The 19,409-nt window shown below is 47.4% G+C and overlaps 1 protein-coding gene across 1 annotated transcript in view; it reads right to left on the reverse strand.

Moving 5' to 3' along the window:
- PSMB7 (proteasome 20S subunit beta 7) overlaps window positions 1–19,409 on the reverse strand; it is a 161,903-nt gene that overhangs the window by 24,730 nt on the left and 117,764 nt on the right. The gene's annotated exons all lie outside the window — the stretch shown is intronic.

The raw sequence follows: 19,409 nt of genomic DNA on the forward strand, positions 1-19,409 counted from the left end.
AAAACACAGGGATGGTAGTTCCCTGAAACAATGAATAATACACACAGGGGGGTGGGGGATATAGCGACCGTCGGTGTCTTAAAATAGTTCAATAAATGTGGATAAAAAGTGTATCTAAATGAGTAACCAGATCAAAAAGTGAATTAAAAAAGGGGAGATGTTTATTTAAACACTAAAACAGACAATAATTACTAAAATTTAAACAGCAATACTTCTTAAAAAATGGGATAAAAACAATATACACAATGCTTAAAATACCAGTTAAAATATGTTAAAAGTATGTAAAACAATTTTAACTTAACTTGGTATGAGGTCACTGCCAGGTAGCCCAACGCGTTTCGTCATTTAGACTTCATCAAGGGCCCTTGATGAAGTCTAAATGACGAAACGCGTTGGGCTACCTGGCAGTGACCTCATACCAAGTTAAGTTAAAATTGTTTTACATACTTTTAACATATTTTAACTGGTATTTTAAGCATTGTGTATATTGTTTTTATCCCATTTTTTAAGAAGTATTGCTGTTTAAATTTTAGTAATTATTGTCTGTTTTAGTGTTTAAATAAACATCTCCCCTTTTTTAATTCACTTTTTGATCTGGTTACTCATTTAGATACTCTTTTTATCCACATTTATTGAACTATTTTAAGACACCGACGGTCGCTATATCCCCCACCCCCCTGTGTGTATGTATATGTATATATATATATATATATATATATATATATATATATATAGCAACAGTAGGTAGATGGTACGGCACTCCAAGCGTCTTGAATAATTCAATCTTACACCAGCATGAGGGTAGACTATATATAGTTATATATATACATTTCATTAAAAAGAGGAGAAAGGTACAGGGAGCACAGGTAATAAAAGAATGGGTGGTTTATGTGTAGGAACAAAAGAGTGCAGACAACTGATAAAAAGGGGGTATATGTGAGTGAGCACAATGGCGGGTTAATAACCGAAAGTCCACCTCAGCAATAAAAACACAAAACAGACAATAAGAGGACATTGGAACAAATAGTGGCACTAGGACAACAAGCAAGTGACATGGATGCAGAGAGCAGGTGAGTGGCAATGCAGAGATACAGGTGAGCGAACAAGCAAACTGGAGCGCAAGCAAGAGCCAGAGAAGTGTAAATCAAGTTATAAAAGTAAAACATTGCCGAAATCCCTGTAAGATAACAATGACTATGTATCCCTCCATATTTGTTCATTTCATACACATCACATGCAATCATAAGACTACAGTAAGGACTAAGGCACTTGTACACAGGATATAAAGCTCTGGCAGACCATGCATGGAAATGAAAACCTTTGAAGCTTCCATAGTGTTGCACTGCATAATACTGACGCTATCCACAAAACTGTTCAGACAATGAAATATGTCAGTGATTAAAATACATATGTATGTATACCCCAACTGCACAGCTGTCTCCCTGTGTGTGCAGTACAAGACAGATCAGAGTGTGGAGAAAGGATTGTCTTTTTATTTCATTTTTTTTTTTTTTAATTCTTCAGCAGTATTCAAATGCTCCTTTCATTAAGCTTGTTTAATTAGAATCCAGCTGCTAATTTGCAAGTCGATACCAGAGGCTGCAGGACAGCCATCCTTTGAATACTGTCCCTGTGATCTACTGTGCGCGCACACTGCCATCCTTCAGTAGCCTCCGCAAGCTTTTCTGACAATTAGTGCAGGAGAAGCTGTATTGATCTTGACAGGGAAAATATTAATCTTCTTCCCATTTTAATGAACCATACTCTTCATGGGGGTTTATTCTCATGCTCGCAGTGGCAACTCGCGACAATGGGTAATCTTGGCCACATGCCGCATAACAACTTGAATGAAAATAGGGCTGTTTCTGTCGGAGAAGGTACCACTTTGCCCTTCATGGAGGATATAAAAAGAAAAAGTTACAAGTTACCCCGTGTGAAGATCAGCAGCGGCTATTTTTAAATAGTTTAGCAGCCCCACACAGGGACACGGGTTTCATGGCATTCACATGCTCTTCCCGGATCAGCACTTCCATGAATCCTCCTCATTTCAGTTTTATGAGTCTCAATCAATTTTCTGAGGCTGACAGCGAAGCCCTGTTTAATTAAGCCGCTTCCCCATATTCCAGCCAAAGCTGGCATGTGACAGTGACATTTTGGCTACAGTATTTATTTTTAGGGATTTCAACATAAAAATAAATACCTGCGCACTTTAGACAGCTGCATGTCCGAGTGGAGTAATAATTCCTGTGCATGTGAATAAAGGTGATGCACGACTTGTACCGAATGCCAAGTAGCAGTCACTGTAAAACCATTTAAGTCCGTCGTGTCAAACACAGGTCCAGCCTGGGGCCACTTTAAGAATCATTAAAAGTTTAGAGGGCAATACAGCTTCCGGCTATCGCCCTGCTACCTTCACAAAGCAAAATGCATGGGGAAGACTACGCTAAGGGAAGGCGCCGGATTTTACTGCCTTCATGGTTGACAGCGGCTGGAGAATTTGCCAACTCTCCAATTCAGCTTAAACGCCAATCCTCAATTTATTCCACATCTCTTCTGTTTGGCAGCCAGCAGGACAGCAGTTGTAAAGAGTAAAGGTGCCCATACACTAGTGCGATTTTGCACGATTCCATTCGGTTCTGACATTTCGGGCCGATAAATTGGATGAAAACGGGCAAATCGTATGTGCTTTCCCTCCAATCCGATGTGCAGTCCCATAAACATTGAATCCGAGCCCCTAGATCGGAAGTACTGCACTATAGATATGTTGGATCACGCAGGCATGGCTGGGATCGCATACGATACATTGTATGCAAAAGGACCACATACGATGTATCGTATGCGATCCTGCTGCCGGGCGTTTCAAGGGAAATCTTATGCAACTTCTCCCTTGGAAAAGTTGTATAAGTGTATGGGCACCTTAAGGGAGGCAAAGGGTGGAGAGAGCAGATGTTGCGGTAGGTGACGAAAGGTGCAGTGCAAGAGAAGCAGTGGGTTGAGTGGTGACACCCACAAAGAGGTAGGACAAGGAGCAATAGATGGGGAGACCGTTTCACTGTGCCTTTCTTTCCCTTGCTTTTGTGCATCTAAGGGCACGTGTGCACACAAAAAAGCATGACACAGATAGTGGAGAAAGATATACATAGTGTTGGGCGGGTGGTTGGGTGTAAACCACTCATCTATACCATGATGATAGCAGAGGGAGGAGCAGTGGTGTGCCCGCTGTGTTACTAGTGTGTCCACTTTCTGGGAACACATGTAGCAGCTGTGTCCCGCTAGAGCCAGATAACAGACCGCTGGGTGTGCATATTTCTCATGGTTTACTTACACGGTTTCACTACTATTATCTAGGAAATTGTAGGCATAATATCTATTCACAAAACTAAATCTATCTCCAGAATATCACAAACTGCAAAGGCAGGTGACAAGCTGAACAAGATGGTGCCACAGTGAGTAGTACTCGGCCCGTGGGTCTAATGACAAAAAGTCTTCCGATGGAATCCGAATATTCTTCCATGTGCTCCCACACACAAAAGAGGCACAGTGCATGTGGGTAACGTAACGTGTGCGTGCGTATATAATAAGAATTTACTTACCGATAATTCTATTTCTCGGAGTCCGTAGTGGATGCTGGGGTTCCTGAAAGGACCATGGGGAATAGCGGCTCCGCAGGAGACAGGGCACAAAAAGTAAAGCTTTAGGATCAGGTGGTGTGCACTGGCTCCTCCCCCTATGACCCTCCTCCAAGCCTCAGTTAGGATACTGTGCCCGGACGAGCGTACACAATAAGGAAGGATTTTGAATCCCGGGTAAGACTCATACCAGCCACACCAATCACACTGTACAACCTGTGATCTGAACCCAGTTAACAGTATGATAACAGCGGAGCCTCTGAAAAGATGGCTCACAACAATAATAACCCAATTTTTGTAACTATGTACAAGTAATGCAGATAATCCGCACTTGGGATGGGCGCCCAGCATCCACTACGGACTCCGAGAAATAGAATTATCGGTAAGTAAATTCTTATTTTCTCTATCGTCCTAGTGGATGCTGGGGTTCCTGAAAGGACCATGGGGATTATACCAAAGCTCCCAAACGGGCGGGAGAGTGCGGATGACTCTGCAGCACCGAATGAGAGAACTCCAGGTCCTCCTTAGCCAGGGTATCAAATTTGTAGGATTTTACAAACGTGTTTGCCCCTGACTAAATAGCCGCTCGGCAAAGTTGTAAAGCCGAGACCCCTCGGGCAGCCGCCCAAGATGAGCCCACCTTCCTTGTGGAATGGGCATTTACATATTTTGGCTGTGGCAGGCCTGCCACAGAATGTGCAAGCTGAATTGTATTACACATCCAACTAGCAATAGTCTGCTTAGAAGCAAGAGCACCCAGTTTGTTGGGTGCATACAGGATAACAGCAAGTCAGTTTTCCTGACTCCAGCCGTCCTGGAACCTATACTTTCAGGGCCCTGACAACATCCAGCAACTTGGAGTCCTCCAAGTCCCTAGTAGGCGCAAGGCACCACAATAAGCTGGTTCAGGTGAAACACTGACACCACCTTAGGGAGAGAACTGGGGACGAGTCCGCAGCTCTGCCCTGTCCGAATGGACAAACAGATATGGGCTTTTTTGAGAAAAAACCCACCAATTTGACACTCGCCTGGCCCAGGCCAGGGCCAAGAGCATGGTCACTTTTCATGTGAGATGCTTCAAATCCACAGATTTGACTGGTTTTAAACCAATGTGATTTGAGGAATCCCAGAACTACGTTAAGATCCCACAGTGCCACTGGAGGCACAAAAGGGGGTTGTATATGCAATACTCCCTTGACAAACTTCTGGACTTCAGGAACTGAAGCCAATTCTTTCTGGAAGAAAATCGAAAGGGCCGAAATTTGAACCTTAATGGGCCCCAATTTGAGGCCCATAGACACTCCTGTTTGCAGGAAATGCAGGAATCGACCGAGTTGAAATTTCTTCGTGGGGCCTTCCTGGCCTCACACCACGCAACATATTTTCGCCACATGTGGTGATAATGTTATGCGGTCACCTCCTTCCTGGCTTTGACCAGGGTAGGAATGACCTCTTCCGGAATGCCTTTTTCCCTTAGGATCCGGCGTTCCACCGCCATGCCGTCAAACGCAGCTGCGGTAAGTCTTGGAACAGACATGGTACTTGCTGAAGCAAGTCCCTTCTTAGCGGCAGAGGCCATAAGTCCTCTGTGAGCATCTCTTGAAGTTCCGGGTACCAAGTCCTTCTTGGCCAATCCGGAGCCATGAGTATAGTTCTTACTCCTCTACGTCTTATAATTCTCAGTACCTTAGGTATGAGAAGCAGAGGAGGGAACACATACACCGACTGCTACACCCACGGTGTTACCAGAACGTCCACAGCTATTGCCTGAGGGTCTCTTGACCTGGCGCAATACCTGTCCCGTTTTTTGTTCAGACGGGACGCCATCATGTCCACCTTTGGTATTTCCCAACGGTTCACAATCATGTGGAAAAACTTCCCGATGAAGTTTCCACTCTCCCGGGTGGAGGTCGTGCCTGCTGAGGAAGTCTGCTTCCCAGTTTCCACTCCCGGAATGAAACACTGCTGACAGTGCTATCACATGATTTTCCGCCCAGCGAAAAGTCCTTGCAGTTTTTGCCATTGCCCTCCTGCTTCTTGTGCCGCCCTGTCTGTTTACGTGGGCGACTGCCGTGATGTTTTTCCCACTGGATCAATACCGGCTGACCTTGAAGCAGAGGTCTTGCTAAGCTTAGAGCATTATAAATTTACCCTTAGCTCCAGTATATTTATGTGGAGAAAAGTCTCCAGACTTGATCACACTCCCTGGAAATTTTTTCCTTGTGTGACTGCTCCCCAGCCTCTCGGGCTGGCCTCCGTGGTCACCAGCATCCAATCCTGAATGCCGAATCTGCGGCCCTCTAGAAGATGAGCACTCTGTAACCACCACAGGAGAGACACCCTTGTCCTTGGATATAGGGTTATCCGCTGATGCATCTGAAGATGCGATCCGGACCATTTGTCCAGCAGATCCCACTGAAAAGTTCTTGCGTGAAATCTGCCGAATGGAATTGCTTCGTAGGAAGCCACCATTTTTACCAGGACCCTTGTGCAATGATGCACTGACACTTTTCCTGGTTTTAGGAGGTTCTTGACTAGCTCGGATAACTCCCTGGCTTTCTCTTCCGGGAGAAACACCTTTTTCTGGACTGTGTCCAGAATCATCCCTAGGCACAGCAGACGTGTCGTCAGGATCAGCTGCGATTTTGGAATATTTAGAATCCATCCGTGCTGTTGTAGCAGTATCCGAGATAGTGCTACTCCGACCTCCAACTGTTCCCTGGACTTTGCCCTTATCAGGAGATCGTCCAACTAAGGGGTAATTAAGACGCCTTTTCTTCGAAGAAGAATCATCATTTCGGCCATTACCTTGGTAAAGACCCGGGGTGCCGTGGACAATCCAAACGGCAGCGTCTGAAACTGACAGTGACAGTTCTATACCACGAACCTGAGGTACCCTTAGTGAGAAGGGCAAATTTGGGACATGGAGGTAAGCATCCCTGATGTCCCGGGACACTATATAGTCCCCTTCTTCCTGGTTCGTTATCACTGCTCTGAGTGACTCCATCTTGATTTGAACCTTTGTAAGTGTTCAAATTTTTTTAGATTTAGAATAGGTCTCACCTAGCCTTCTGGCTTCAGTACCACAATATAGTGTGGAATAATACCCCTTTCCTTGTTGTAGGAGGGGTAATTTGATTATCACCTGCTGGGAATACAGCTTGTGAATTTTTTTCCATACTGCCTCCTTGTCGGAGGGATACCTTGGTAAAGCAGACTTCAGGAGCCTGCGAGGGGGAAACGTTTCGACATTCCAATCTGTACCCCTGGGATACTACTTGTAGGATCCAGGGGTCCTGTACGGTCCCAGCGTCATGCTGAGAGCTTGGCAGAAGCGGTGGAAGGCTTCTGTTCCTGGGAATGGGCTGCCTGCTGCAGTCTTCTTCCCTTTCCTCTATCCCTGGGCAAATATGACTCTTATAGGGACGAAAGGACTGAGGCTGAAAAGACGGTGTCTTTTTCTGCAGAGATGTGACTTAGGGTAAAAACTGTGGATTTTCCAGCAGTTGCCGTGGCCACCAGGTCCGATGAACCGACCCCAAATAACTCCTCTTCCTTTATACGGCAATACACCTTTGTGCCGTTTGGAATCTGCATCACCTGACCACTGTCGTGTCCATAAACATCTTCTGGCAGATATGGACATCGCACTTATTCTTGATGCCAGAGTGCAAATATCCCTCTGTGCATCTCGCATATATAGAAATGCATCCTTTAAATGCTCTATAGTCAATAAAATACTGTCCCTGTCAAGGGTATCAATATTTTTAGTCAGGGAATCCGACCAAGCCACCCCAGCTCTGCACATCCAGGCTGAGGCGATCGCTGGTCGCAGTATAACACCAGTATGTGTGTATATACTTTTATATGATATTTTCCAGCCTCCTGTCAGCTGGCTCCTTGAGGACGGCCCTATCTATAGACGGTACCGCCACTTGTTTTGATAAGCGTGTGAGCGCCTTATCCACCCTAAGGGGTGTTTCCCAACGCGCCCTAACTTCTGGCGGGAAAGGGTATACCGCCAATAATTTTCTATCGGGGGGAACCCACGCATCATCACACACTTCATTTAATTTATCTGATTCAGGAAAAACTACAGGTAGTTTTTTCACATCCCACATAATACCCTCTTTTGTGGTACTTGTAGTATCAGAAATATGTAACACCTCCTTCATTGCCCTTAACGTGTGGCCCTAATAAGGAATACGTTTGTTTATTCACCGTCGACACTGGATTCAGTGTCCGTGTCTGTGTCTGTGTCGACCGACTAAGGTAAACGGGCGTTTTAAAACCCCTGACGGTGTTTTTTAGACGTCTGGGCCGGTACCAATTGTTTGTCGGCCGTCTCATGTCGTCAACCGACCTTGCAGCGTGTTGACATTATCACGTAATTCCCTAAATAAGCCATCCATTCCGGTGTCGACTCCCTAGAGAGTGACATCACCATTACAGGCAATTGCTCCGCCTCCTCACCAACATCGTCCTCATACATGTCGACACACACGTACCGACACACAGCACACACACAGGGAATGCTCTGATAGAGGACAGGACCCACTAGCCCTTTGGAGAGACAGAGGGAGAGTTTGCCAGCACACACCAAAAAACGCTATAATTATATAGGGGCAACCTTATATAAGTGTTTTCCCTTATAGCATCTTTTTATATATTTCTAACGCCAAATTAGTGCCCCCCCTCTCTGTTTTAACCCTGTTTCTGTAGTGCAGTGCAGGGGAGAGCCTGGGAGCCTTCCCTCCAGCCTTTCTGTGAGGGAAAATGGCGCTGTGTGCTGAGGAGATAGGCCCCGCCCCTTTTTCGGCGGGCTCGTCTCCCGCTCTTCAACGGATTCTGGCAGGGGTTAAATATCTCCATATAGCCCCCGGAGGCTATATGTGAGGTATTTTTTGCCAAAAAATAGGTTTACATTGCCTCCCAGGGCGCCCCCCTCCCAGCGCCCTGCACCCTCAGTGACTGCCGTGTGAAGTGTGCTGAGAGCAATGGCGCACAGCTGCAGTGCTGTGCGCTACCTTAAGAAGACTGAGGAGTCTTCTGCCGCCGATTCTGGACCTTCTTCTCTTTTCAGCATCTGCAAGGGGGCCGGCGGCGAGGCTCCGGTGACCATCCAGGCTGTACCTGTGATCGTCCCTCTGGAGCTAATGTCCAGTAGCCAAAGAAGCCAATCCATCCTGCACGCAGGTGAGTTCACTTCTTCTCCCCTAAGTCCCTCGTTGCAGTGATCCTGTTGCCAGCAGGACTCACTGTAAAATAAAAAACCTAAGCTAAACTTTTCTAAGCAGCTCTTTAGGAGAGCCACCTAGATTGCACCCTTCTCGGCCGGGCACAAAAATCTAACTGAGGCTTGGAGGAGGGTCATAGGGGGAGGAGCCAGTGCACACCACCTGATCCTAAAGCTTTACTTTTTGTGCCCTGTCTCCTGCGGAGCCGCTATTCCCCATGGTCCTTTCAGGAACCCCAGCATCCACTAGGACGATAGAGAAATATATATATATATATATATATATATATATATTACACACACTAGGGGAGTATTACCTCCAATCATAATTGTCGGAGTGCTTAAATATTGCACGGTGTGCGATGGTTAAGGGGTCGAAGACCCTTGCAACGGCGTGAACAGCGCACGCAGGGCCTAATGAAGCATCTAGTAGGTGCTGTGGTTGGGGGAGAAGCGGATGGGGTCTAGGGGTACCGCAGGTGGGGAGGGGTGGTTGTGGGGGTGGGGCTGGTGCGGTGGTGCCGCGGGTGGGGGAGGGTGCCACACTGGGGGAAGGGCGGGTGCGGTGGTGCTGCGGGTGGAGAAGGGGGTCCGGAGCCACCGGGGGTGGTTGAGGGGGGGTGCCACGGAATGGACCCGGAGGTACTGCGAGTGGGGGAGGGGCAAGTAATGCTTCTCCTCCTAGAAGCAGCTAAGCTGCTGTCCTCCCTTTGGCAGAGGCTCTCCCAGCAGCCAGTCACTATTGTTAGCGATGTGTCCCAACGCGCCGCTTTATAGGGAAGAAGATGCACTCAATAAACCACAGCTCCCAGCAGGGCTGCTGGGAGCTGTGGTTTATTTAGTGCGTCTGCTTCCCTGTAATGCGGTGCGTTAGGACACCGGCGCTAACAATAGTGACTGGCTGGCAGAACTGACTCGCTGAATCAATGTAAAAGGTGCAAGTGCTGTGCAGTGTCAGTGACACTGCACACCCACTGCACTGCACAGCACAGCACTGTCACCTTTTACATTAATTCAGCAAGTCAGTCAGTTCAGTCCAGACATTACCCTCTGTGATATCACCCACTCTATCCGTTACACTAGCCATCTCGGGGCTTCCAGGCCGGCAGACCAGGAGCTGTTACGGAGTCAGGGCCTCTGGGGATATGGGCGCGGCTGTGGCGTGGAGGCACTTCTGTGACACCACACGCAGAGGCGGCTCTGGGGCTCAGAGAGTATGCGGCGCAGGGAGGGCAATGAAAGCCTTCCACTTCGCCGCTTTCATACACATCTATGCGGGTGGCCGCAGCAGCTTTTGTTACACCTGCGTCGCGGCTAGGGAGTGGGATTGTTGATGCCGGAAGGGGCAGGCGGACTGACAGCAGGACATAGGACTCTGCAGTAAAAGTATTTTTCATTCCCCTATCTCTACAGGGCAGAGACTTGCTGCAGATGCAGTGGCGTACCCTCCAGCTGTACCTTTTTGGCAGGTACAGTAACCTTTGTGTTATGGTCTGTACCGATTTTTGGCTCTCCAAACTTCCACTGAAAGTATAGGAAAGGGGGCGTGGACACACCACTTTACCCGTGGCCACTCCCCCTTTTCGAATTTGTAGCGATTTTTAGGTGTAAATTGTTGGATGGTAGGTTGCTGCAGATGCAGTGGGCCTATTTTGGGGTGTGGGCCTGGAGCTGCAGCTCCATCAGCCCCATTGTTAATCCTGCTCTGGAAACACACAGCAGCTAAATGGCAGAGCCTCCCATTGGATGTAACCTGTGAGGGAGGGCGTTTCTCGCCCAATCAGGTGTGGACTGGGTGTGATAGACCTGCTGCTAACCCAATGAGAGCTCCTAGCCACGCCCAGCATTATACACACAGGTACAGATCTGGGCTATATATATATATATATATATATATATATATATATATATATATATATATATATATATATATATATATATATATGTAGAGATAGATAGCTAGCAATAGAGATCTATCCATCGCACCTCAGTCACCTCTTTTAGTTGCTCCTGTATACCTGATCATTTCAGCACTCATCTGAAAATCGATCATGTGGCAACAACTCAAGTGTAAATGCAGGCAGTCACGGACAGAAGGTTCAGTTATTGTTCAGACCAAACATTAGCGTGGGGTAGAAATATAACTTAAGTTACTGTTGTGCAACGTTTTTTGGTGCCAATAGGTGGGTTCAAATAGGCTGATCCCCAGGACAGTGATACAGGGGCAGATTTATTAAGGTCGGTGAAGTGATAAATTGAAAGGAGATAAAGCACCAGCCAGTCAGCTCCTGACTGACATTTTTCAAACCCAGCCTGTGACATGACAGTTAGGAGCTGATTGGCTGGTACTTTATCACTTCACCGAGCTTAATAAATCTGCCCCACAGTCTCTTGAACTCACAGAAATTGTGCGCAAAACACATCCAGTGAGCAGCATATTGAGAGATGCCAGAGGAGGATGGTAAGACTGGTTCAAGACAACAGCAGACTATTTCCAACACCCATGCTTTATAAAAGAATTCTATGCAGAAGAACATCTCTGAACGAAGGGCTCTTTGAAACATGAAACGGATGGGTTGCAGGAGTAGATGACCACATAGACTTCGCTCCTGTCAGTTAAGAACAGGAAACAAAATTACAGGATCACAAAACTGGACAGATGAAGATTGTAAAAGCATCACCTGGTCTAGCAAACTCCTCATACCTGCTGAGAAATACATGTGGTAAAATTTATAGTAACCACCACATACCCATAGATCCAACCTACCCGTGAGTCAATGGTTCAGGCTGGTTGTGCAGAAAAAGGCCCCTTAAAACACCCTGGTTTTATTTAAATGACACAGCCTACATGAGTATCGACCATGCACATCCTTTAATGGTCATAGCCTGCTCATCTACTAATAGCTACTTCCACAAAAAATAGGATTTTAATTACCTACCGGTAAATCCTTTTCTCGTAGTCCGTAGAGGATGCTGGGTCCATTTAAGTACCATGGGGTATAGACGGTTCCGCAGGAGCCTTCGGCACTTTAAGACTTTTCAACAGTGTGAACCGGCTCCTCCCTCTATGCCCCTCCTCCAAACCTCAGTATAGGCCCGAGGAAACGGACAACTTCGAGAGAAGAATTTACATTAAACTAGTGGCGAGATTCACACCAGCTCACACCTTACAAAACATGCCGCCTAAGATGGCCTTCAACGTAACCCATGCCAACGTGCATGCATAATGCAACAGCAACAGCTGTGAACATCTTAACACATGAGAACCTGTGTAAAAGACAAAACTTAATTCTGCAGGAAAAATGAACACCGAGCGGGCGTCCAGCATTCTCTACGGACTACGAGAAAAGGATTTACCGGTAGGTAATTAAAATCCTATTTTCTCTAACATCCTAGAGGATGCTGGGGTCCATTTTAGTACCATGGGGATGTACCAAAGGTCCCAGTACGGGAAAGTGCTAATGTTCCTGCAGAACTGACTGACCAAAATTTAGGTCGTCAGCAGCCAAGGTGTCAAACTTATAAAACTTAGCAAACGTGTTTGCAGCTGACCAAGTAGCTGCTCGGCAAATTTGCAACGCCGAGACACCCCGGGCAGCCTCCCAGGAAGAACCCACTTTCCTTGTAGAGTGAGCCTTTACCGAACTCGGTAACGGCAATCCTGCCGTGGAATAAGCGTGCTGAATGGTACCTCTGATCCAGCGCGCAATAGTCTGCTTAGAAGCAGGACCCCCAATCTTGTTGGGACCATAGAGGACAAAGATTCTGTTTTCCTTATCCGAGCCGTTCTTGCAACATAAGTCCTCAACGCTCTGACGACATCCAAGGACTTTGAAACGGCTGAGGTGTCGGAAGCCACTGGCACCACCACAGGTTGGTTAATATGGAAAGAAGACAACCTTTGGAAGAAAATGCTGACGCGTCCGCAGTTCAGCTCTATCTTCATGAAAAATCAAATAAGGACTCTTGTGTGACAGAGCCCCTAATTCAGACACTTGTCTGCCTGAGGCCAAGGCCAACAGCATGATGACTTTCCAAGAGAGAAACTTCAACTCCACCTCTTGCAGAGGCTCAAACCAGTCCGATTTAAAGAACTGCAACACCACATTAAAATTCCATGGCGCCGCAGGAGGCACAAAGGGAGGTTGGATGCGCAGAACCCCTTTCACAAACGTCTGGACCTCAGGAAGGGAAGCCAACGGTTTCTGAAAGATAATGGACAAGGCCGAAATTTGGACCTTGATAGACCCTAATCTCAAGCCAGCACCCACACCCGCCTGTAGAAATAGGAGAAGACGCCCTAATTGAAACTCCACCACAGGAGACTTCTTGGATTCACACCAAGATACATATTTTCTCCAAATACGATGGTAATGTTTAGACGTTACCCTTTCCTGGCCAGAATAAGAGTGGGAATGACTTCATTGGGAATACCCTTACGGACTAGGATCTGGCGCTCAACAGCCATGCCGTCAAACGTAGCCGCAGTAAGTCTTGATAAACTTATGGCCCCTGCTGAAGCAGGTCCTCGCGAAGAGGAAGAGGCTGAGGATCTTCCAGTAGTTACTTCTGAAGATCTGGATACCAAGCCCTCCTTGGCCAGTCTGGAGCAATGAGAATTGCTCGAACCCTTGTTCTTCTAATGATCTTGAGAACTTTTGGTATTAGTGGAAGTTGAGGGAACAGATACACCGACTGAAACACCCACTGGTTCACCAGTGCATCTACTGCTATTGCTTGTGGGTCTCTCAACCTGGAACAATAATTCTGAAGCTTCTTGTTGAGACGTGATGCCATCATATCTATTTGAGGAACGCCCCAACGACCTGCTACCTCTGCAAAGACTTCTGGGTGGAGGCCCCATTTTCCTGGATGGAGATCGTGTCTGCTAAGGAAGTCTGCTTCCCAGTTGTCAACTCCCGGAATGAAAATTGCCGACAGAGCTTTTGCATGTCTTTCTGCCCAGAGGAGAATTTGTGTCACCTCTGCCATTGCCGCTCTGCTTTTTGTTCTGCCCTGACGGTTTATGTAAGCTACTGTCGTTACATTGTCTGACTGGATCTGTATGGGACGACCTTGAAGAAGGTGTGCCGCTAGATGAAGGCTGTTGTACACAGCTCTCAATTCCAGAATATTTATGTGAAGGAGTACTTCTCGACTTGACCATCTTCCTTGGAAGCTCTCCCCTTGCATGACTGCTCCCCAACCTCAGAGGCTTGCATCTGTGGTCCCCAGGATCCAAGTCTGAATCCCATTGTGGGTTCCAATTGTGAAAAACAGTAGACGTACCCCCACCCGATCGTACTCCCGCAGGGGAGCCCCAGCGTCATGCTGAGGTTTTAGCAGAAGTAGCTGTTGACTTCTGCTCCTGCGAGCCTGATTGTGTTGTAGATTTTTTACCTCTTCCTGCGAAGAAGGGGGTACCCTTTGCCTTTTTGGACTTGTTGGGCTAAAAGGACTGCATCGTATGAGAATGCTATCCTTTCCTAGGTGGAGCAGCTGCGGAAGGCAGAAATGCTCATGGCATCCAGCTTATCATCCCTGTCAACTGTGTCTATATTAACAAGCAAGTTGTCAGACCATTTTTCCACAGCGTTACCCACCCACGCACAAGCAATGGTGGGCCTGAGCACCATTCCGTTATCAGCCGTATATATGGATTGCAGGGTTGTTTCTAATTTACGGTCAGCTGGATCTTTTAAAGGGGCTGAACCAGGCGCAGGCAAAACAATTTTCTTCGACAGCCGAGAAACTGAGGTGTCTATCATTGGGGGAGTCTCCCATTTGTGCCTGTCTTCCTCAGGGAAAGGGTACGCTACACGTATCCTTCTGGGAAGGGTAAATTTCTTCTCAGGGTTAGCCCAGGATTCTTCAAAGAAAGCATTCAAATCCTTTAAAGGAGGAAAAGTCATAACCTGCTTTTTATTTAATTTAAAATAATCCTTTTCCTCTGGGACCAGTGTTGTTTCAGGAAACTCCAACACTTCCTTTATAGCAACTATCATACATTGTATGCTTTTGGCTAATTTGGGGTCTACCCCTCTCAAATCCCCAGTGTCGACGTCGGAGTCGGAATCTGTGTCTGTGTCACCTTGCATTATCTGGGCCAGAGACATATTCTGGTAACTTAATGGGACTCGAGTGGATGATATGGAGGGGTCAGTAAACAGTGCATCCTCCACAGACTGCCTCCAATATTTAGTCTGTTGTTCACACTCAGAGAATTTCTTTGCAAGCATTGACATATTCTTTTGCAACATTCTCACCCACTCCGGCTCCTTCTGAGAGGGAAGGGCCACCATATTACCCTCTTGTGCATCTAAAATGGTTTCTTCCTGGGAAGAACCCTCCCCAATGTCTGACATGTTACACACTTGTACACACACACACACCTATCACACAGGGGAGCTATTGGGGACAGACATACACTAAAGTCCGTCAGAGAGACACAGAAGGATTTGCCAGTCTCACACACTGCACCTTATATGTGAATTGTGGAAATATTACCCACTTATAGCGCATATACCAATAATAGGCCCATAGACCTAATTATAATGAACACTCTCTGCCCCTTCTATTACACCCTGTACTTGTATCAGCTTTGTCAGGAGGAGAAACAGCGTTCAGGAGCTTCACACTGGAGTTTCTGCAGGAGAGAATGGCACCCAGTGAGTGTTCTGGCAAGTCTGAGGAGAAGCCCCGCCGTTCAGCCTCAGCAATGTAATATTTATACTGGCTGGGGATGGAACATCAGCGGCTGTACATGCATGTACCCTTTTTGCCAGTAAGAGTAAGGTTTTAAAACAAGCCCTCAGAGCGCCCCCCCCCCCCCCCCCCCGGCTCTGCACCCTTGTGCTGAAAGACATGGCGGGCAGCGCGTGTACCTGTATGCCGCCAACGATGACCGGAGGATCCCCTCTCTGCAAGACTCCGGTAATATACTCAACTTCTGACTTCTGGCTCTGTTAGGGGGTGGCAGCAGTGGGAGTGAACGCTGGCCAAGCTTGGGCTGTGTTCAGTACCCTTCAGGAGCTAATGGTGTCCTGTCAGCGGAAGCAGAACCATTAACTAATTGAGAAGTTGGTTCCTACTTCCCCCCTAAGTCCCACGAAGCAGGGAAGATGTTACTTGGACACAACGCCTACCTAAACATTGTTGCAGACCAGGTACACCCCTTCATGGCAATGGTATTCCTTAATGGCAAAGGCCTCTCAGTAGGATAATGCGCCCTGCCACACTGCAAACATTGATCAGGAATGGTTTGAGGAACGTGACTTCAAAGTGTTGAATTTGCCTCTAAATTCCCCAGTTCTCACTCCTATTGTGCAGTTGTGGGATGTGTTGGAAAATAGGATTTTAATTACCTACCGGTAAATCCTTTTCTCGTAGTCCGTAGGGGATACTGGGAATCCATTTAGTACCATGGGGTATAGATGGTCCACTAGGAGCTATGGGCACTATAGAAGTTTCATTAGGTGTGCTGGCTCCTCCCTCTATGCCCCTCACACCAGGAGGAGACGGACATACTTTGAGAGAAGGATATAGAAAAGAAAAGTGGTGAGGGAGGAGCCAGCCCCCACACTCAAACTCTTAAAGTGCCAATGGCTCCTGGTGGACCCGTCTATACCCCATGGTACTAATGTGGACCTCAGCATCCTCTAGGACGTAAGAGAAATCCTATTTTCTCTTACATCCTAGGGGATACTGGGAATCCATTTAGTACCATGGGGAAATACCAAAGCTCCCAAACCGGGTGGGAGAGTGCGGAGGTTCCTGTAGAACTGATTGACCAAATTGAAGGTCCTCAGAGGCCAAAGTATCGAACTTGTAAAACTTAGCAAAGGTGTTCGAACCTGACCAAGAAGCTGCTCGGCAGAGCTGTAAAGCCGAGACACCCCGGGCAGCTACCAAAGAAGAACCCACCGACCTAGTAGTGGGCCTGTACAGATTTTGAAACCAGAATAAGCATGCTGGTTAGTGAGCCTGATCAAGCGTGCAATGGACTGCTTTGAAGCAGGGCACCCAAGCTAATTGGGATCAGAGAGAATGAACAGCGAGTCCAATTTCCTGTGACGAGCTGTTCTCTTTACATAGACCTTCAAAGCCCTCACAACATCCAAAGACCTTGAAGTAGCAGAGATGTCCATAACAACCAGAACCACAATAGGTTGGTTGATGTGAAACGCGGACACCACCTTAGGAAGAAATTGCTGACGAGTTCTGAGTTCAGCTCTGTCTTCATGGAAAATCAAGTAGGGGCTCTTGTAAGACAACGCCCCCAGTTCCGACACACGTCTTGCTGAAGCCAAGGCCAACAGTGTGACGGTCTTCCACATAAGGTACTTTACGTCTACCTCCTGTAACGGTTCAAACCAATCCGATTGGAGGAACTGCAGCACCAAAATGAGATTCCAGGGTGCCGTGGGAGGCACAAAGGGAGGTTGGATGTGCAGAACACCATTTAAGAACATCTGGACCTCAGGGAGAGAAGCCAACTGTTTCTGAAAGAAAATAGACAAGGACGAAATCTGGACTTTTATGGAGCCTAAACGTAGGCCCACATCCACACCCGACTGCAGAAAAAGCAGGAAACATCCCAGATGAAATTCCACCACAGAGTATTGTCTGTTCTCAGACCAAGAGACATATTTCTTCCAGATACGATGGTAATGCTTAGACGTTACCCCCTTCATGGCTTGGATCATAGTCGGGATGACCTTGTCAAGAATCCCTCTCCTGGCTAGAATTAACCGTTCAACTTCCATGCCGTCAAACGTAGCCACGGTAAGTCTTGATAGATGAACGGGCCATGTTGTAGAAGATCCTCGCAAAGAGACAGAGGCCACGGATCTTCGATCAGCATCTTGAGAAGATCCGCATACCAGGCCCTTCGTGGCCAGTCCGGAGCAATGAGGATTGCTTGAACCTTTTCCCTTTTTAGAATTCTTGGGATCAGAGGAAGTGGAGGAAACACAAACAGCAGCTGGTAAATCCACAGAGTTGTCAGGGTGTCTACCTCCACTGCTTGTTGGTCTCTCGACCTGGAACAATACCGCTTGAGCCTCTTGTTGAGTTGAGAGGCTATCATGTCGATTTGTGGATATCCCCACAGATGCGTCAACCACTGGAACACCTCCGGGTGAAGGCCCCATTCCCCCGGGATGCAGGTCGTGCTTTCTGGGGAAATCTGCTTCCCAGTTGTCTACTCCCGGAATGAAGACCGCCAACGCCGCCACGGCGTGTTTTTCTGCCCAGAGGAGAATTCTTGACACCTCCGACATTGTGGCTCTGCTTTTCGTTCTGCCCAGTCGGTTTACGTACGTCACATTGTCCAACTGGACCTGAATGGCCTGATTTTGAATAAGATACGAGGTCTGCAGAAGGGCGTTGTAGAAAGCCCTGAGTTCCAGGATGTTTATTGGAAGGACAACATCCAGACTCGACCATCTTCCCTAAAACTGTACCCCTTGAGTGACTGCGCCCCAACCTCTGAGGCTTGCGTCTGTGGTTAGTAGAACCCAATTCTGAATCCCGAACCTCCGACCCTCGACTAGGTGAGAAGTTTGTAGCCACCACAGGAGGGAGATCCTGGCTTTCGGCGACAGACAGATCTTCTGGTGCATGTGAAGATGCGATCTGGACCAATTGGCCAACAGATCCAGCTGGAAGGGCATCGCATGAAACCTTCCGTACTGAATCGCCTCGTAAGTGGTCACCATTTTCCCCCGAAGGCGTATGCAGAGATGCACAGAGATCTGGGTTGGCTTCAGGACAGCCCGAACCATCAACTGGATTATCATTGCCTTTTCCAAGGGAAGGAATACTTTCTGAGACTCTGTGTCCAGTATCATTCCCAAGAAATGAAGCCTCTGCGTTGGTTCTTAGTGAGATTTTGGAAGGTTCAGAATCCACCCGTGATCCAGGAGTAGTCTGGTTACAAGACCAATGATCTCCAACAATTGGTCCCTGGACGGTGCCTTTATCAGAAGATCGTCCAGGTACGGAATTATGTTAACTCCTTTGCGGAGAAGTAACATCATCTCCTCTGCCATCACTTTGGTGAACACCCTTGATGCCGTGGAGAGACCAACTGGCAGGGCCTGGAACTGGTAGTGACAGTCCTGCAGTGCAAACCTTAGATAAGCCTGATGAGGCAGCCAGATCGGAATGTGAAGGTACGCATCCTTGATATCCAGAGACACTAGGAATTCCCCCTCCTCTAGACCTGAGGTCACCGCTCTCAGAGAATTTGAACACTCATAAGTACGGGTTCAAGGACTTGAGGTTCAGAATCGGTCTTACCGAAACGGTTTAGGTACTACAATCAAGCTGGAAAAGTAACCCTTGTTTTGTAGATGAGGTGGAACTGGAACAATGAACTGGGTCTGTACCAGTTTTTGAATGGCGTCCTGTTAGGTTATACTTGCCTCTTGTGAAACTGGTAAGCCCGATTTGAAGAATCGGTGAGGTGGGAGCTCCTAGAAGTCTGTAGCCCTGGGATATAAGATCTATGACCAAGGAATCCTGGCAGGATCTTGTTCAGA

This window comes from Pseudophryne corroboree, chromosome 8 (assembly GCF_028390025.1).
Source record: "Pseudophryne corroboree isolate aPseCor3 chromosome 8, aPseCor3.hap2, whole genome shotgun sequence".
Lineage (NCBI taxonomy): Eukaryota > Metazoa > Chordata > Amphibia > Anura > Myobatrachidae > Pseudophryne > Pseudophryne corroboree.